At 36.6% G+C, this 21,930-nt stretch overlaps 1 protein-coding gene across 2 annotated transcripts in view; it reads right to left on the minus strand.

Moving 5' to 3' along the window:
• Positions 1 to 21,930, minus strand: part of LOC145680878 (monocarboxylate transporter 7-like) — a 113,320-nt gene that overhangs the window by 47,895 nt on the left and 43,495 nt on the right. The window contains exon 1 of one of the 2 annotated variants that reach the window (XM_081752022.1): positions 17,535 to 17,721. The exons of the other annotated variant lie outside the window; for it this stretch is intronic. The gene's annotated coding sequence lies outside the window, so the exon portion shown is untranslated. Of the gene's footprint in view, positions 1 to 17,534; positions 17,722 to 21,930 lie in introns of those variants that run through there. 2 annotated transcript variants of the gene reach the window in all.

Consider the following 21,930-nt stretch of genomic DNA (forward strand, 5'->3'; position numbering starts at 1 on the left):
GCTCTGATTTTTTTCTTCTTTTTGAAGCGATTTGTTGGTTTAGAAGACAAATTTAGGTTTTCTTTCACGAGGTTTGTGAGAGATTTGTTCTTTCTCTCAGCTGGTATATGGAGTCCATAATAAGGGAAACTTAATATTTTTTTTTCCAGGCAGAGGTTTCATTTTGGTTTACACAATCTGCGATGATAGAAGCTAACTTCTTCGCAACAGCATATCGAGCTCCTCGGGGAATTCTTTTCAAAATGAAAACATTAGATTTTAACTTTCCTAGTTCTGTCGCAAATTCCTCTACTTCACAAACACTATGAATTTCTAGTTCAGCATGTTTACGAGTGTTGTGAATATTTAATCCTCTTTTTGTTGGAAACGGTTTTAAACATGAAGGACAGGTATGCACAGTGTTTCCCGATAACTGTAAATTAGTTTCCGATATAGTAATATTTGCCATGAAACACTAATTAAACTTTTATAATTATAGCAAATAAATGAAAAATTATTTTCAAATAAAATTGAAATGTCTTTTCCATTGTTGTAGTTCAATCAGTTGAGGAAATGTAACGAATTCTTTCAACGAAAAGTGATAATAACTATACAATTTTTGGACTTGGAATACGATATCACACAAAAACTAAAAAGGCACACTTTTTATCACATTTCCGAATATGCTGGAAAAAGATCATTCATTAAAAACTCACTAAAAACGCGGAGCACTTTTAAAACACGTCTATTCCGATCAATAATCTTCAAAATTCGCCCATTCGTCCATTTTTCTTGAAAAACTCTATGTTCGTCTGTAATCTTACGCTTTTTGCTAGAGCTAGCCATTATTGTGTAACTGCAATGAAATAAAACAAGCTCACACACAAACAAACAATACAAGCAAGTGAACTAGGCAAACAAATGAGCAGCAAATTATTTAATAGGGGAGGACCGCAAAGAGGGCGAGTTCAGTCACTTTGGCGGGGGGGGGGAATCAATCGGCCTGATAGACTCCACATGTGCAGTGTTGCAGCCTCTGCGTGTTTCGAATTATTAAGGCCCGACAGCATATTTCCATTAGATCATTGGCTCGTTCCAGTTAATTCCTGACTACAGGTAGTTAAAGTTTTTTTTCTCTTGGTTTGGATACAGTTACTATTAATGCGGAAATGGAATTTACTTCCTTGCACTTCTAAAAATGGAAACAATAGGAAAAGGGGAATGTAATTATGTGGCAGAATTGTCTGGAAAAAGTTAAAATCTTGGCTCGGTCCTCCTTTGTATTTCAATTTAAAACATAAGGTGGTCGCTTTTTAAAAGTACAACGGTGTAAATCCAGTTTTCGCATCGACTAAGGAAATATATTTGAGGGAACAAGCCAAACTTGAACTGTCCTGTTGTCAGGAATTGACTGGAACGAACCAAGGTTCTCATCTTCCTCCAGACAGTATACCTCAAATAATGTACAGAATACAGATATGTGGCCCGGCAAGAGTCATAATAATTCAAAAAATTATCATTTCTCTTTTATCAGTTTCTCCTAAACGGAAGAAGGCGATGAAATGTAACTTACCATGATTACAGATAATATTTTAGTGGGCCGCGGGTTGAAGACCCCTGCACTAGACTTTGGGGGAGGATTGAAGCTTATACGCATAGGAACGACTAACATTAGATTTTTTTAAAAATAAAGAAATCATGCAATTTGGGCGGGCTTCAGCCTGAAAGTCCCAAACCCCGTAAATATTCCACTAATTACGTTTGGGATGATATTCTCGGACATAAAGAGCAACCAAGGCAAATCAGTTCACGGGGATTTTTTTTGTTTCTCAGTTGGCATTTTTGTGGGGCATATGTTAAACTATCAGAATGTGGTTTCAGAGCCGGTACCAGAAAATACATAATTTTCTTTACAAATATTGATAATTCATACTAAAGTACTGGTACTAGTGCCATCATTCAAATATGATATTTGTAGACTGCATGCAGTTTTGTGTAGGAAGTGAAATGTATAAACACTTAAGTGAAAACATTGCACAAAAACATTATGTTCGTATGTTGAACATACTTTTTTGTATGTTGCGCAAAGTATCCCCACTTATTGGGTTACCTTGCATCAAAGTTTATATTTCAATAACAATAGTTATACTATATGTTTACTAATGCACTTGCACAAATGTTTTCCTTATATACTCGTATATCTAGTTGTTATATGTTTAACAACTGTTATATGTTTAACTAGCGAAGCAGCAATAGAAAAAGTTTTGTAGGCTTATGCGGGCCCGTATTTAGGTACGTGCTATTCTGTGCTCAAGCGCAGGGCGACAGAATTTAGGGGGCGGCAAAATTTTGGATTTTTTTTAAAGATTCACAATAAAGTAATATTTAAAACTAGCAACCCACAGAGCCCCGCGCAAGCGCGAGAAATATCTTAATGTGTTTAATTCGCTCTAATTACAGTAGATACTAATTAGGTAGCTTATCTGATTGCACCGGCCTACAAAGATTTTCCGGCAAAAGTAATTGTATGTGATATAGGTTAGATTTAGCGTCTTTATGTAATAAAATAATACCAGTTGTTTCGTATCATTTACAGATTTGTCACAAGTCCTTCGCATATTTTTGCTAATGGAGCTTCGTGTTTGTAAATAAAGTTTCGATTGAGTGTTTGGAATGCAGGTATGGGCATGTCTTATATAAAATATTGTATATCCTCTGTTTTGGGAGGGGATTACGTAATTATCAAGTAATACCTGAACAACAAATATAACAGTTGTAGTTCGCGCATGCGCAGTGCCAGACAAAGTCAATACGTCAAGTTCTTTTGTCTGAGGGGAAACTCTAGGAACGTGTATCACGCCTTTGTCTACAAGCTAAAACGTGCACTTGTAAGTTGATCCGTGAGTGAGTTTGTCTTAAAAATTGAAAGTGACAGTGATGTTCGGAGGCGAAAACGTGTGAACAATCCAAACTTTGTGTTATACGTATGTGGCCATTATACAATTAAAGGCCAGAAGCGAAATATTACGAAATTTGTAAAAAGCTCGTACTTGCCATATTTTAACATGAAGTTAGGTGATCAGGACAAGAATTTCAAACCTCATATTGTGTGTAGAAAACCTGCGGCAATTGTACAAAGGGTTGTTGCTATCAATGCCATTCGGAATCCCTATGGTTTTGCAAGGACAAAGAAATCATGTTGAGGACTGTTATTTTTGTGTCCCGGTATGTAAAGTGTCCGGTTTCAATACGAAAAACAAAAAGCACATTGTGTATCCGAGCCTTCCATCAGCTATAACCCCCGTACCACATGGACCCGGTATTCCTGTCCCAAAACCATCATTACCAGAGAGTGTGTCTTTGTCATCTTCAAGTGCGGAGAATGGTGATGATGATACCGTTATACCGGATGTTGAAGATAAAACTCCACGTCTTTATAATCAGTGTGACTTAAATGATTTGGTGCGTGACCTAAGCCCCACTAAAGAAAAGACTGAACTTTTAGGATCAAGATTAAAATAGAAATCTTTTACTTCCTGGGACAAATTCATATTGTTACAGAAATCAGGAGGAAGAATTCAGGCAGTTTTTTTGTTTAAGAAGAAGAACTCATGTTTTGCTGTGATATCTCTGGCTTGATTCGTCATCTTGGAATAGTTTACCAAGCAAAAGACTAGCGTCTATTTATTGATTCGAGTAACAGAAGTCTCAAAGGTGTTCTTCCGCACAATGGGAATAAATTTTCTTCAATGCCAGTCGCCCATTTAACATTTCTTCGTGAAAACTATCACAATTTATCTATGGTTTTGCAGAAACTGAAATACAATGAACACAGATGGTTACTTTGCTGTGATTTAAAAGTGTGCGGTATCATATTGGGACAGCAAGCAGGTTATACAAAGTTCTCATGTTTTCTGTGTGAATGAGACTCTCGGGACAAAGATAGACCATGGTTAGTTTCTGAGTGGCCTAAGAGGAAACAGTTCACGTCAGGTGCAAAAAACATTGTAAATCGCCTACTACTTGATCCACAAAATGTGTTATTGCCCCCTTTGCATATAAAATTGGGAATTATGAAACAGTACGTTAAGAGTTTTGATAGAAGTAATCTCTGCTTTAGGTACCTGTCAGAAATTTCCAGGACTGTCGAATACCAAAATTAAGGAAGGAGTTTTTGACGGCCCCCAAATTCGGGAGCTTATGAAGGAACCTAAATTCACTACCACGATGAACGAAACACAGCTTCAGGCAGGGGAATCATTCAAGGATGTTTCCAGCAAATTCCTTTGTATTGTTAGAGATGACAACTAACGACGGATTGTCGAAATCATGCTGTACAACTTCCAGAAATTAGGTTGCCACATGAGTTTAAATTTTCTTTTCCTACACAGTCATCTGGACTATTTTCCTGCAAATTTAGGAGCATTCAGCGAGGACCTGGTGAGCTGCTCCATCAAGACATAAAAGAAATGGAATGAATATATCAGGGGCGATGGGACATCTCCATGATGTTAGATTAGGCCTACTGTTGTTGTCTAGTGCGAGGTAACCCTACTCAGGGACACAAACGCAAATCAACACAGCGTTCATTCACATCAAAGCGCAGCAAAAAAAAGTGCTCTTATAGTGAGATTCATATATTCTAGCAACGAACATGTTACATTAAGTAGTGCTTTTGTGTATATTCATTACAATTTGACCAGGTTCTATTCACATTGCAGATATTGTCTATGATAGTGAACTTCGCGTGGAAATTAAAACAGTATGAAAAAAAATGATTTCATATAGTAGAAAACTGTATGTGATACGCAAAAATGTAGTTGTTCTTGTATGTTGTAGTTGTGTTGTGTAGTTATGTTGTGTTCTTTACAAATGAACCTGTTACATAAATGGCCGATAATTAGTGCTGAATCCACATTTCTGGGGGGTCGCTGAGATAAACAGTGACACTTTCGATGCCATGGCTCGCAAAATGGAAGAGGAGGAAATCTACATATAAATGACCGAAAATGACCATTATTGGTGTCGAATCCGTGATTTTTGGAGTCGCCGAGATGATCAATGATCTTTCCGATGTTGTTTAAATCGACGCCATTAAAAAAAGAAAACAGCGTATTTCACGGGTACTAAACACATGAAATACGGAGTTGTGCATTTAAATTTTCATTTCAACTCACCAAAGTGGGGAATGTATGCTAATAATACTAATAAAGCTCAGTTACTGTCCTTTCTCTATTTCAAAACCACCTATTTTTTAAATCTCTTCCCTATAATATGTATTACTGGAGCTATCAGTACATTTTTTCGTCCTTTTACAACACCAAGGTTATAAAGGAAGGTATTTTTAATGTGTTGAAGCTTGAATTTGATAGGCCGTTCCCAACTATACTATCTCGCCTCCAGAAAAACTGGATTACAGGGCAGAGTCTAAAGCAAAAAATTTCTCTCTTTTGCTAAAAAAAAACTTTAGTTCGCATACTAGTCATATCATATATTTAGAGGTTTTCCAACGAATCTGTATGAGACGAGATCTGCAAATGCCACAGGACTGAAAGTTGAGCTTACACCAGAAGTCGAATCTGCTATCATCCTAAAACAAAAAAAATCCTAATGGGAGTACTTTAATGCTCATATTTCATTCTCATTTAAAAATTTAGGGTGAACCCGGCTCCCTAGACTCCCCGTGGATATGGGCCTGTGTGACCCCCCACCATCGAACACAATTTTCTGGAAGAAGCCTCTATTCTTCCTTTTGTCCGTCTAGTTTACTGAAAACATGAAAAGCAAACTAGGGCACAAAGCATAGAATTGGAAATGATTGAGATGTTACATTGCAGACATATTTCGTACAGTTGATGATTTTGGGAGGTTTTCCAGGGACAAAATTCTCCTCGGATGATGCTCAATGTGAGTCGAGTTGATTTTGTCGTCCCTTTCAGCAGCGAGGCTATATGAGGCGGGACCTACTGATTAATCGTGAAATCCGAACTACATGAGCTCTCGCCGGAATCGAATCCGGGTCTTTCACGCCAAAGGCGCGTACGCTAACCACTTTGCCACGAAGAAGCTTGGAGCTCATATTAGAAAAGAAGAAAGCACATTATGGGAATTTCAGTGCAGACAACTAAGTATGACGACTGTCAAATGAATATTACTCATCTTGAATATATTGTGATAATGGTCAATCTTATTCGATAATGTCATTCTCTCTTTAAAAAATAGCATTCTCTTTTCTGTAACTTACTACAGTACAAAAGTTAAATTTCACACAGTGTACAAAAGAGGGGAAGGGATTACAACGTACGATGGACTTTGCTTTCGATGAACAAAACCTTTCTTGTAAAATTCAGCGTTGCAAAAAAAACCTGTGTGATTGACTGATAGCTACACATAAATTGACAGAATGAAAGTCTTAATTTTAGTACTGAACCTGCCCTCAGGGAAAATCAAGCTGCCCGCACTCGTGGATTCTGTGTCTTGTAACATTGTGTTTTTTTAAAAAAAACAGACACTAGGTCAGTTGGCAGTTGCTTAGTTCTTTGTAAGACAAAAACCGATAAGGCTTTTTTTCTTTTATACAAATCATATTGTTGTTTCAAGCCTCTTTATTCCTTATAAAAACAATATAACCAGATTCACGGAAGCCTACAGGAATTGTAAAGAAAGTTGAAAAAATATCTTTATCATTCAGATCATTTATTATTATTATTATTATTATTATTATTATTATTATTATTATTATTATTATTATTATCACAATATTTTTCGTTAGTCCTCACAGCAATTAATACTTAGCAGCAGGGATAAAAGTGCGTGGGAACGCGGGGGACCCCATCCTTACCTCCAAAAACTGTGTACGGCGTCCCCCCAGTTTCTAAGCAATTACAATGGGCAATAATAGGCATGGGGGACGGCGTGATGTCATGCCGCTACCTATCGTCCCCCTACCTTTTCAGATCATTTCATCCTATCTTACCTAATCCCATCTCGCCTAAAACGGCGGTAGGATGCAAGGAAAGAACTTCTGTACTAAAGAGGGAATTCCTCTAATAGCATTTTAACCAAATATTTCAATCAATTTTGGCAATATCTGTCAACTACAATATAAGTATATAATAAGTACTATACAAGAAGAAAGCATAGGGGTAAGGCGATTTAGTGAATTTAGTTCACTTTTGGTTTGTTTTGGGAATACTAGAAATTGATTGGCAAACAGAAGCTAATCAGAAACAGGATAGAACTATAGAGGGTGTTTTAAAAGAACACTGACAACGTTTGGGAGCTCATTCCTGACACCAAGATAAGACAACCTGGGTGCACAAATGCTTCCCTTTGGCGCTATGACCAGCCAAAAACCAATCGGAAAAATGTCCAAAACAGCCGTAACTCGAGAACAAAATGTCAGATCGAAGTCGGGGGGAGGGGAAAGGAAATGTATATTATTTTTAGCCATAGCTTCCATTAATGCACAACTCGATATAGTATAGGGGCAGCACAAAGGTCACCCCAAAGAAATTGAAGAATTATTGGAATATTTTATGAAACGTTGACTGAGTTAAGGTTTGGCAAGTTAATTACAATTAAATACGATATTTCAACTAACAGGAATTTTAGAACACGGTCAAAGTTACAAGAACATCATTAAAATTATAAAAAACGGAATTTGGACACATTTGATTGATCTACTTTGTCTCAGTATAGAATTGGCTATCGAGAAAGAACTGAAATTATATAAAGTACATAAAGTTTAAATGTTATGCCTTCTAGACTAATGAAGAGAGAGAGATCACGCATGGCTATGGGGTAGCATGTGCAACTTTCGCATAGGAGACCCGGCTCCGATTCGCGGCGAGAGCGCAAGCAGTTCGGATCTCACGTTAATCCGTAGCTCCATATCTCATGTAATTTTGCTAGCCAAGGGATGCTAAACTGAAATCCGATCCAATAATAAAGATAGGTAATAGATGGAAGTTAATTTTTGGGAAATAATTCGTGAAATGAGAATGTAGGATAAAACAGAATAATCCCGAGAAATCCCACGGGTACGATGGTATCCACTACAAACTTTTATAGTCTGGGATCGAACGAGGTCAATCCTGCACCAGAAGTAAGCACTCTATCACTAAGTCGCCCTGCCCCTACTTTGGAGGAAACACTGTGATTCTGACAGATGTATCGATATACTAAATAATGTGTGATAAACCAACATACAAGAAGTACAAACGGTCAGAATGTGGGAATCGTGGAGTTTTTTTGTGCGAAAATGGTAAGTACGTTTTTCTATGTCAGTTATTTTTAACTGGATGCCCGCGTCTCTTAGGGATTGGGGGAGGACACGGTGACTCAGTGGTAAACACTTGTTTCTGGTACGTGGGCCCTCTGGTTCGATCCTCAGCCAAGAAACTTGTAGTGGACACCATCGTATCATGTGTGGGTTTTCTCGGGATACTCCAATTTCCTTCCCATTCTCATTCCATCATATCCTCCGTCAACATTCACTTGCCTTAATCATTGTCTCTCTTAGCCTAAAGAGCATAATCGTGTTCGTTAAAATGAAACACTTCATTTCATTTTACAGGGGTTGTTTACAGTTTGTCGGTGGGTTACCGTTAAGATAGTTTTTAATAGGTTGTATTATTGATACTAATATTTGTAAGAAAGAAGGACTCTATGGGGTTCATAATTTTCGAAAGGCTGAGAACTACAATTGTACGTTGATTGTAAGAAATGCTAAAGGTACGAACTAAATTTGATTTGTGAGTCTTTTAGCATTATTAGTCGTATTATGGACAAGAAATAACTCACATATCTACAAACCAAGAAAACTAACGGTGAAATTTGATATTCGACAGTGAAATTTGATAATATACAACTTGGATATCATATTTCGAGGTTAGTTTTCTTGGCTTTGGACATGTTCAACTTACATGTGTTTTCGTGATAGTGCAAACTTTCAACATACGAGTATCAATCTCCTAGATTTTCGTAAATAACTATGAAGATTATCCTAAATCTAACAAATACGTACAGATAACGATCACTAAAGTTCATAATTGACTTTTGAGAACATGCTGGCCCTAACTGATATATCACATCACTACCTTTCCATTTCCAAAATTATCACAGATTTCAAAATGGCGGATTTCATGGTGCCGCCGGAAGTTCGTGATCTCCTCTACCCATTGTAGATCACATTTTGTCAATATGTGAAACTACCACCGTTCGCATTGTCTATCTTTCACTATTTTCACGATTCAACAGTTTATTTGATGTATTTCAATAACATAGCATAGCCTTTTATAACGAACTTACCAAAAGGTAGTCGTCAACCTGGTTCGATCAATAATATATGAATCTCGAATGGTAGTAATAATTTGCATGTAAAAATATCTTTAATAATTATACATATTATTATTCTCACCTTTTCTATCAAAATTATAAAGTCGATGAACGGTATCCAATGGTTTATTAGTTGATACACTTTTATGTATTTTTATTCAAATTGTCATGCACACATACAAGATGATTAGGTATCCATAAACAACTTCATAGCAACTAATTACATAACACTATCCCATAATAATCTTTTACAGATATTAAAAACATTCTTCTTTTGTTAATATTAAATTAACATTCTATTAAGTATAGTGCACATGTATGAGCACTTTCTGCCCAAGGTACAGGTAATTATTAAACTATCCAAAGTATTTCGTTATATAAAATGTCGCCCGACAATTGGACTGAATATAAAAGTCATAAGCGAGCTTGGCTTTTATCTTCAAGAACCACTGGTCCGTTCACAATAAGGGTTTTACATCACATATGTCCATCACATTTTGATCGCCCCTCGTATGTATCTTCATTACATATTATAGATATAGATACATTTATAACAAATCTTACACTTCATCAATACTTATTTTTCATTACATTATTATTATATTTTATTATTAAAATGTCGTCGCCCATTTATTTAATCTTTGAAGGGTGCGAAGTCAAAATCGTAAGAAACAAACATGAGTTACCATTATCCAGGGCGCATTATATAATAATTATATTAGGTGATATTTTAAAATAAACATTGGATCAATAAGGCATCAAAATATAGAAGAATCTCATTCAAGATAGTCGTTGAATAATTAACTTAATAGAATGAATCTTACACTTAACATAATCTTTGGCAACAAATTCTCAACACAAATCCATATAATATAAATAACCTTTGCTTTTAATCAATTACAAATCGAATTATAATTCTTCGCATTAACAAGAGAGAATTAAAATCATTTGAAAATTATCATTGGTTAATGAGAATTAAAGAAAATTAAATTGAATAAAAATAAAATAAATGTTCATGAAAATCTACAGCTGATATGGGTTTAACCTAATTTCATTAACGGTAATCAGCTTAAATTCATACTCGTGTATGGTTCCAGTAAAGTACATTGTACAGCACAATCATGATTATGTCCCGTATTACTGTTCTGTACAGGAATTACTTCGATACCTGGATCTTGATGCGAAGTGCCATCTCTTGTTCTCCAATTACGTCTATCCACGTAGTTGATTGTATCCCTGGAATTTCGCCATACATTCCGTCTATTTTTAAACCTGTTTTGATTATATGATCTAACATAAGGATTGCTACGATTAATTAGGTTAGGCGTATTCCCTACGTAACTTTGCCTATTTTGCTCGTTTTGATTGCTAGAATTTACTCGGCTTAGGTTGTGTTCCGTATCATTCACACTTCGGATATTTAGATTCCGAACAGGTACAAAATGATCTGAATTATTTTTACTTTTACCTACTCCTGCTTGTTGATTCATAGCATGGTATTGGGTTTCATAGCATTGGACAAGCATTAATAAATGGTTGAAACTCATACACTGTGTAGAGAACAAGATCTGTTGTAACTTAAATGGGAGCAAATTTCGAATCGATGCTATTATTCTAGATTCCGATTGCAAGGGATTAACGACCTTTAATTCGTTGTATGTATTTACAACAAACTCTACAACAGATTTGTGCAAACGAGGATTGAAATGTTGATTTCTAATGGTGGCATCTCGATTTGCAAGCAAAAAGTCATTTTCATAATTCGCGATCAATGCCGCTTTGAATTCCTCATATGTATTGATGTGATCGCGTACTGCTTTAAACCATAAAGAACATGGTGGGAGTAATACATGAGGGATTAATTTCATATATTGTGATCTATCTATACTCATTATATTACATTCGTCCTGAAATTTTTCCAGGAAAGAAGTAGCGTTTTCATTACATTTACCACTGAATTTACTCATAGCCCGTATTTCACTCATCTTAACACTTAACTTTACCTTTCTTTTATCATTCCGTGTACTTATTGGGTGACAATTCCTATCCATGACGTGATGTGTCGTTGCACTATCCCTTTTCCGCCCATCTGTCCTCTTCGGATGAATTTCTTCCAAAATTATATCCTCATCAGACACAGGTGAAGGCGAAGTTATCTCTGGTGAGTGGGGAAACTCCAAGCGCTCACTACCCAAATTATTGTGGTATGTGTTGTCCTTAACCTGTAGCGTCCTAATTTCTTCCTGTAGAGTAGCTATCAATTGCGTATTTGCACGTATGTTGTTAGAATTATTGATGACCTGAATCTTTTGCTGTTGAACAGAAGATTCTATTACTTCTAAATCCTTTTTTACATCACTGATTTCTTGGCTCAGGTGATTGTGATTATCCTGGCATTCCTCAGATATTCCTTTTAACTTTTCCTCGAACTGCGAGGTGATATCGTTCATCGTCTGGATGATTAATTGTTGCGTTTCATCTGACTTCTGTTCCATTCGTCTGCTTAATTCCTCGTATTGCTTGTTGGATTTTTCGTACTTTTGCTCTATCGTCTGCTTTAACTCGGTAGACATCTGAATCAATTGTCGCTGTAAGGCTAGCAAGATTCGGTCTTCTGATGTCATTCCTGGTGCTACACTATGTTCACCGTTGTCACTATTATTGTATTCATTCTCCATTGCTTCACCGTTCATTTTTCTTATAATTATCCTACCACTCCTAAGTCTTGTGAAATTTGAATTCATTAATCTTATTACAAAAGTAAATTCACCCTTACTATGCTTCGGGATATGAATTTATGAAAAGGTCCCGGGTGAGGTAAACCAAAATTTTTATGACGAACTTACCAAAAGGTAGTCGTCAACCTGGTTCGATCAATAATATATGAATCTCGAGTGGTAGTAATAATTTGCATGTAAAAATATCTTTAATAATTATACATATTATTATTCTCACCTTTTCTATCAAAATTATAAAGTCGATGAACGGTATCCAATGGTTTATTAGTTGATACACTTTTATGTATTTTTATTCAAATTGTCATGCACACATACAAGATGATTAGGTATCCATAAACAACTTCATAGCAACTAATTACATAACACTATCCCATAATAATCTTTTACAGATATTAAAAACATTCTTCTTTTGTTAATATTAAATTAACATTCTATTAAGTATAGTGCACATGTATGAGCACTTTCTGCCCAAGGTACAGGTAATTATTAAACTATCCAAAGTATTTCGTTATACTTTCTCCCATCAATTTTGACCCCCCTCCGTTTCTTATGACGTTTAGCTCTTATAACTTTGCACATTTACATGTTTCCACATCCTCTATCAGTCACACTACGTCTCATCCCGCAACTCGATTCATCCATTTGGACACTTTACTTATCAAACAATTTCTTATTGTTGGAGAAACAAGGAAAATAATTCTACAATGACTGACAAGTAACACTTCCCAAGTGTAACACTCCGATTTTGATAAATTTGGTAGGTAGATACTACAAATAAAACAAACGAATACGTGTATTTTTATTTTCTGCGGTAAAACTGTTTTAGGGGGCAAAAACCCACACCCAAATTATGAAAGTTGACGCCCGAAAGGCAAAAACAAGCGGATCGAAGTGAACGAAATTGAGCACAGATATTGAAAACGTAAAATGAAGAAATACGGGTTTCGTATTTTACTGAAAAAAAACGGTTAGGTGGGGCACGGACCCCTCCAAATCTTTGATCACGAAATATCAAAATTGCTAATAACAGTATGTCAGCAGTGCCTAAACGACATGAAGAATTGGAACAAAACTTTTTGCAGGGACAATAAGCAAAAAATAAACGAATACGGGTTTCTTATTTTCTGCGGAAAAACAGTTTTAGGGGGCAAAATCCCCACCCGAAATTTTGAAATTTGACGCCCGAAAGACAATAACAAGCGGACTGAAGTGAATGAAATTGTGCACAGATATTGTAGACATAAAATAAGGGAATACGGGTTTCGTATTTTCATGGAAAAAACGGTTAGGTGGTGCACGGACCCTTCCAAATCTTTGGTCACAAAATATCAAAAGTGCTAATAACAGTATGCCAGAAGTGCCTAAAGAACATGAAGAATTGCAATAAAATTTTGTGTAGTGACAATATGCAAAAAAAAAACACGTTTTATTTTCTGCGGAAAAACGGTAAAGGGGCAAAGGCCCCCATAGAAACTTTTGAAAATTGACGCCCAAAAGGCAAAAACAAGTGGACCGAAGTGAATGAAATTGTGCACAAATATTGTAGAGGTAAGATGAAGGAATACCTGTTTCGTATTTTCCTGAAAAGAAAAAACTTTTGGGTGGACCGAGGCGTCTGGTGGCGGAAGGAGTGGACAGAAGCGAATGAAATTGTGTGTAGATATTGGATATGTAAAATAAGACCTTTCGTGTTTCACAAGTGTATCCATACGGTTTTTCAAATTTGGAAGATCAACAGTAAGCACAAACAGTATATATAGTATTTTATATAGTATTTCAGGAGGCACCTTTAACGCTTAAAATGTTTTCGTGATCAAATGTTTGGAGGGGTCCGTGCCCCACCTAACCGTCTTTCCCAGGTAAATACGAAACCCGTATACCCACGTTTTATGTCTACAATATGTGTGCAAAATTTCATTCACTTCAGTTCACTTCTTATCTTTCGGGCGTTAACTTTCAAAAGTCTGGGATGGGTTATTTTGCCCCCTGAAACCGTTTTTCCGCAGAAAATTAAAAAACCGTATTCCTTTGTTTTTTGTGTATTGTCTATACGTAAAGTTTTGTTACAATTCTTCATGTCCTTTACACACATTTGACATAGTGTTACTAGCATTTTTCATATTTCGTGATCAAAGGTTTAAAGGGGTCTGTGCCCCACCCCAGCTTTTTTTTTAAGGAAAATGCGAAACCCGTATCCTCATTTTACGTCTGCAATATCTGTGCACAATTCATTCGCATGCACTTCGGTTCACTCGTTCTTGCCTTTCTGTTGTCAACTTTCAAAATTTCAAATTCAAGGCTTTTATATTAAACCTTTATATTATGTAACTTTTTCTTTTTTATGAGATTCTTTTTTGTTGGGGGGAAGGAGAGAAATGTTTTCCTCTGATATGTGTTTCTTGCCATTCATCTGGTTTGAACTGCTTAAGTAAGATCATTTTGTAGCTTATGATGTCATTTAATTCCGTCACGATAATACAATTGTCATTCTTAACAATTCGTTTCATTCTGTTATTTGCACTTTTGCACACTAATATATTTGTTACAAAATTGAGGTTTGGTCCAACGCCTTTCGAATTCGCAACCAACCCAACCGCCGAACTTTTTAGGTTACCTGCTATTGCAGGGAAAGGAGAATTGCAGGTGGTAATGCATTTTTGGAGTCGTGCATACAAAATGAAGATCTTCAGGCAGCAATTGAGGCGAACAATGGCCACACATGTGAGGAGCTGGGGCTAAAATTCAGTCAGTGCTTCTATCAACTTCGGAAGCATTACAAGTTGGGTCGATGGGTCCCACATGATTTGACTCCGGACCAGAAGGAAATGCGAGCAGACAGGTGTGTTACTTTGCTGTCTCGTCTGAGGAAGGAGTCAGTTCTGGACAGGGTGCTGACATGTGATGAGAAGCGGGTCCTGTACGATGCTCCACGGTACCGTCATCATTGGTTAGTGTCCCATGAACCGGTTCCAAAAGAGCCGAAAGCAGCTCTGCACCAGAAGAAGGTACTCCTGTGTGCATTTTTGCCGATCCCAAACGTTTCAGCATTCTTGCCAATTTGATGTCGAGAACATAATCCAAACAACCCCTGCGGGGCTTCTAACCCGTTCCTACTACTACTACTACAACTACTACTACATTAGCTGTGGATCTATATAGTACAAGGGCAAACGTACTACTACTACTGCATTTGCTGTGGATCTATATAGTACAAGGGCAAACTTATTTTAATGAAAGAAGTTTAATGAAAATTTTAAAACAATGATCGTTAAATCACTTTTTGAATATTATTTTTAATCTTATTTTAACGAAAGAAGTGTTATAAACATTTTTAAAAGTAGTAAAAAAAACTGTCCGTAGGCAGGATTCGAACCTTCGCCAAAAACATTTTCGTTACTAGCATGTTACGCTAGACCACTCGGCTACCAGAGCCGACAACAATTCTTGTTTACTTTGTGCTATATGTAGATCATGTCTTGTGATATCGCATCTGTATCGACCAATCAGATCAGAGGATATGCTGAAACATTTGGGATCCGCAAATATGCCTCCTGTGTGTTTGGTGGACTGCTCGCGGCATCGTGCATCGGTAACTGCTACCAGCTGTTCAGAGCATCAATGCAACTGTGTACTGTCAGCAGTTGAGTCGTGTTCAAGAAAAACTCGGAACTCTGGAGCCAGAACTTCTGAATCTCAAAGGGGTCCTTCTGTTATAGGACAACGCTAAGCCCCACGTGACTAAGATGACCTGGGACACCATTCTACGTCCTGGATTGAAAACACTATTGTATCCGCCGTAGTCCTCCGGACATTGCATCGTCCGATTATCACCTGTTCTATTCCTTGGACAATCACCTTAGAGGACACCAGTTCATATCCCTAGTAGAGGTGCAAACTGCACTTGATAATTTTTCGTTTCACGGCCCATCAAGTTTACTGCGACGGAATCCATGGCCTTCCAGAACGTTGGCAGAAGGTCGTCGTTGCTGACGGAAACTATTTTTGATCTTCCACGTATGTTTTAGGTGACATATTGATGTTCGAATGTGATCGGTGAAAAAGCGATATAATTTTCTTTGTTAACTTTATAGTTGCTTAACTACAGAAAACATATACGGAGTGTCAAATATCTAACCTTCAAGATATTACCAACTTACCTTTTTTCATTCTGCTAGCATTAGTGTCCCCCATACATCTTGCTCAACATGGGTTCCATTTCCTCACCTGTGAGGAGGAACATCAAAACACATCAGTCCAATTGTGTTTGTGGTTTCATCTAATTATCACTCCCACATCGGAGTCTGACACTTTCTCATGATTCTTTGGACAGTTTCGTGAATTGATAGTTTTTTTTCTTAAAGTACTCTCATCAGTACTGACATTCGTATGGTTTCGAGACGTTACTTGAAGATTTAGCGATTTGCATTATTGAGGGTATTTGCCTCAGTATTATATTCTTGTAAATTTCATCGCCAAAGGACTGGTTGTTCAAAGACAGTTCATAACGGAGGTTGTAGGATTTCTTTCTCAAAGATTTTAGAATGTAGCAGTGAAAAGGAGAAAAATAGTTATTAGGGTCAGATTAAGGGGAAAAGCGTCCATTAAATGAACCAAGGATAAAGAGTCCAAAAAAGGGAAAGAAAAATGCTGGACAGTTATCTCTGTTCCCATCTGAAGGCAACATCTTGTACAATGGGTAACTTTCTTGCTCTAGATGAAAAAAAGTGGGGGCCGCAGTTGCTCAGTAGTAGAGAGTTCACTTCTGGTGCATGAGGTCTTTGGTTCGAGCCAAGTGAATTTTGTGGTGGACAAACACCGTGTGCGTGGGCTTCCTCGGGATCTCCCGTTTATTTCCACTTTCTTCATTTCACCATTCCATTCATTTCTCATTATCATCGTCTCCTTTAGCCTAGTCTGCATAACTGTTGGGCTTCGAACAGTTTCATTCTTCATTCCTTCATTCATTTTATAAGAAAAAGATACACACCTAAATATACGCAACTCTTTTGAGTTCAGCTGGGTTACTTTCAATAAAAATTGTAACCCATCCTAAATTGGCGAAACCTGCGTCGTCCTAAAAGCCCGTTGGTGGGAACCCCCTTTGAGCACGATTGGAGATATTCCCTGCGTGATTTTCTTAGCTCCGAGGGAATTTTCTTCTCCGGGCCATCACCTGAAATCATCGCGTTTTCTATTTTATTCAGCTGATCGAGTCAGTACACCCCTATATGAGATAGTGACAGCGATGTCATTTCCATATTTTAACTATATAATTGGGATAATTGAATCTAAAATATTTACTTTTTACAAACCGAGCAATTTGCCTATGTATTCATTCTTTATGTTCTTCTAGTCTAAATAAAGCGAAGAAAGAGAGAGTCAAGTATTTTCTTACAATTTATACGATACTTCCACTCAAGAAAAAGTAAAATATCAATTAAAAAGTAAAATAAATAAAAGTAAGTATTAATCCATTACCTTAAATATTTTCAGGAGAAGTTATCTATTACTTGTCGAGTGTACTCCACTATTTCAACATTTGACATCTTGTAACGTAACAAGAGAAAGAGAGAGACATGCGTAATCGGCGCGGCGTGCTGTTGTAATTGACAAGGCGTTCTCCCGACAATATCCGACAACACAGCAAACAATTCGCAAAGTAAACGTGACTTGCCGAAGATGAAGGTTAAGAGCAGGAGTTTTGTTTTGTTCCTGATATAACTTTCCGTCTCTTAACGCTGTGTGGCTGTTATGGCCAAGGGAGTTGAGCCAATTGAAATGTCGTGCAAAGTGCAAGTGCCTTTCTAGGTTAAGGTCAACAGCTTCACTCGTTCCTTATAATTTATTCTCCACTTCTGTTTGTTTACTTATTAGTAAATCTCAGATGCAAAGATTATAAACATTGTTTCAGGACTGCAGTATATTGGTAGGTTCAACAAATTATTCGTTTTGAGACCTCTTTCTTTCTTCTCCGTTTAATTATCGCTAAAACACTAAAAAATCAACCTGCTTTTCTGATTGCAGCAAAAAGCTAGTTTTCCTTCGGCTCTAAGGAAAGGAAACAAGTAGTAAGTCACGGTGTATACCACGTGAAGGAGTTTGGTTTGGTTTTCGGTACACCAAATTCTTTTCTTTGGCGTGGGAGACCCGGGTTCGATTCCCGGAGGGAGCTCATGTGGTTCGGATTCCATGTTAATCAGTAGGTCCACATCTCATTTAGGCTCGCTGCTGAAAGGGACACTAAACTAAAATCAACTCAACTCTTTCCAACAAGCTAAATTTTATCAAGCTTAGGGTTAAATTTAGCTTTTTACCTCAATAATACGAATTAATACCTGAAAATGGTTAAGACTGTGTCTAACACCTGGGAAACAATAGAACTTATTTATATAATAAGAATTCCTTTTACGGGGTGGCCCAAACGTAAGTATACACCCCTGCATTGATCAAGTATAACATCCTAGTTTATGGATTTATTTCCTTCGACTGTTTTGGGCTTAAGTTATATGTAAAAATATGTTAAGAACAAATAATAAAGAAACTATTAGAAATAATAGAAGAAACTATAAGAAATGATATAAAATACAGTGAGCTGATCAGTACGGGACTGTAACCTACTTTTGGGCCACCCTATATAATACGAATATATATATAATGGCGGATATAGGATATGATCAACGGAGGGGCTAACCATTGTTTGCCGCTTTATGCAGTGTAAAGCAGGATTGAAGCCAGGGACTAAAATTCAACGAAATCACAGCTCCACACAGGAAAAATTTTATATAGTACAGAAAAAACAGTTTAGTCAGCATTTGTTTAGACATATAATCAGTGTTCTGTACAGTACATCATGTTTACCTGCGACCAAAAAAATATTATTATTATTTTATTATTATTATTATTATTATTATTATTATTATTATTATTATTATTATTATTATTATTATTATTATTATTATTATTATTATTTAGGAATATTTTGGCATCCAGAGCAAAGAAAATTAAAGGCACATTAGGATACATATTTAATTGTATTGTATTAAATCATAAAATACAGGAAAAAAAACCGGTAAGAAAAATATTGAAAAATTTTTTCTGGAAGAAAAAAAGTAACTTTTTCTTACATAAGAATTTCACTGTCATTTTTCCATGATCATCAAGCTGTCTCAGTCTATTTTCTGCCAAGGCAAATACACCGTCATACCAGGGCTGTTCCTTTGACTTCCTACCAACTTCAAAACGCCTTTTCTTTCTGGCCAGCCATTTCATAATAGCAGGGGTTTGGCTAAAATCTTCCAACGGACCCATATTTATATTAACGTGAAGGTAATTTTTCATAATAATGGGAGCTAAAGACAGTCTGTTATCTGTTTTCAATACGTTGTAGTCACTTATAAGTTTTTCAAAGTCGGAAGAAGATGGTTTCGAAGCAACAAATCGGGCTAGACTAGCATGAAATGACTGATTTCCACAGATTTTCATGAGAAAGCTTTTAGCGTCCAGACCTTTCAACATACTGCACGATGATGCCTCTCTATATTGCATTGCGAACTGCAGAAGATTTGTATCAAGACAAACAACTTTGTGGCATTCTCTTAGGACATCATCAGTTACATACTCTTGCAAAACACGCAAAGGCTCCAAAGCAACAATACTGTCTTCATACAGCAAACGTTGACTAACAAAGTTAATTATGGAATCCAGGACTTCGTAGCGTACTACAGTAAAATCTCTTTTCTCACTGACATATTTGTTAGACTTTATTGCGACGTGTGTTACGATGAAGTTGAATACCATGTAATGAGTACTGTATTTCTCCGTTGACGTTCTCTTGCACACGTTCGTTTAAAAACTTTTTTCCCACCCGCCTAACAGAGGTTTCTCTTTCATACTCTCCAATTGTGCTATAGTTCTATTTTTATTTGTTATTATGTCCAAAAGAAACATTTCATCGCTCTCAAACTTCTGCTGGCAGTTCTTGAAAACATATAGAGCGTCGTCACAAGACACAGAAGATGAAGGCGATCTACTTCTATCCATTTATGCAGATGACCATTGGCTCCATTACATACATGGCTTTCCGTTTACAAGTAAAGGCAGCTTGGATACCAATTTTTTAGTAGAGTAGTGAGCATACTGAATGAAAATTCTGTGCACCTGACGTCAAAATATTCTTGGTAGTGCAAAACTTCTAAATTATTTTCTGAAGCTACCACCGTTAAACCTTTCGTTCGCTGCCCTGAAGAGTGATGGAAAGCACACAGTCCAGATGCTGCTTGTATGAGAGATGAAACTTCTTGGACATTCTTGGTGATATCTTCCATGCTAAATTAATGAGATGGGCAGCACACCAAAGTTTCAACAGAGGCATCGTTTCACCTGAAGCATTCTTTCATCAGTTAACAATTTCCACATTCCTTTGTGTTCTCCTGTATTCATGTTTTCACTATCAGTAACTGTCGAAGTCACTCTGGGAAACATTACTCTTACTGATTTTCGTAACGCTGTGCTTCGGCTAAATTTTTGGCGGTTATTGATATGTTATCTCTGGTAGTACATATTTCTATAACGGGTTGTAAGGGTCGTGTAATTTTTATCTACAAAACAACACATTTCATTATATCGGAAAAGTGTAATGTCCTATTGAAACAACAGATAAACGTGCAGTTAGTTGCATATTTTAAAACTATATGAATGGAACCGAAAACGTTTGAAAACTAAATATAGTTAAAAAGTTCCTTCACCTCAAAATTGGCAATGGTTTTCCCTGCCATCTAGGAGACACCTATACGTATTAACTATGGCTTAATGTCATATACTGGCAGTTATATGGAATTCAGTAACCCATTGCACAATGAATGTATTGAATCAGTAAGACTTAGTTTGACACACTGAACGCGTTTAAATGCATAATCCGAGAAAAGTAAGGCACTCTCATTAATACCACTCCACACTTTAAGAATTATAGTTCCACACTCCTTTTCTACAGTTCCACAAAGTGTGGAGTACTCCACTCAATTTTAGGCCCTGATTGAAGCCCATTTTATCCAGTGTATACCTGAGCGCCCCTCTGGCCATTATCAAAAATTAAATCATATGTGGCATTTAATTGTGTAAGCATTTACAGTTTTTAGTTTTACAATCAGGCCCGTGGCCAGGAAGGGGCTAGAGGGGGCACTGCCTCTAATTTTTTTGCCCCCCTCTAAAAATAACGCTGAAAAGAGTTTTCAAACTGACTGAAAACCAGGGAAGTTCTTGCAATTATATTTGCCAAATTAAATTCAACTTCGCGAATTCTACTAATTTCTGTGTAAAATTATGTTTCTTGCTAGATGTACAAAACATCTTCCATCGCCTTTACCCATTTCAAGAATTTCAAACCCTACCCTATTATTATAACCATGACAAGCGTCCAAGGATACCAGGTGCAGTTCCAAACAGTATCATAGTCCACAACGTTAGTTGTGTTGTTAATAAACTGTAATGTCTCGCATACTTTGGAACAGTGGCGCATTTTGTTTCGGGAGGGGGCTTTGCTAACTTTCGGGGGGAAGGGCTTTGACTGGAAATGTGAAAATTCTGCAAGATAATTCATATACTTTACTATAGTAAGTAAGATTTCGGGGGGGGGGCTTAAGCCCGGAAGCCTTCCCTAAATACGCCACTGCTTTGGAAAGTAGAAAATTGGGTGCAAACGTTGAAAAAAATATATACTTCTATTTTGTATTTATATAATCTAAAATTATTGTAATATTGTTTTCTTCTAATGTTTAAAATAATAAATATTTCAATTTTAATTACTAATATAAAACAAACTACCTTACAAAGAGCTTGTATTAAGCTCACAAAACTGAAACAAAAATATACGGTTTCA

This window comes from Thermobia domestica, chromosome 3 (genome assembly GCF_964235325.1).
Source record: "Thermobia domestica chromosome 3, izTheDome1.hap1.1, whole genome shotgun sequence".
In the NCBI taxonomy this organism is placed as follows: domain Eukaryota; kingdom Metazoa; phylum Arthropoda; class Insecta; order Zygentoma; family Lepismatidae; genus Thermobia; species Thermobia domestica.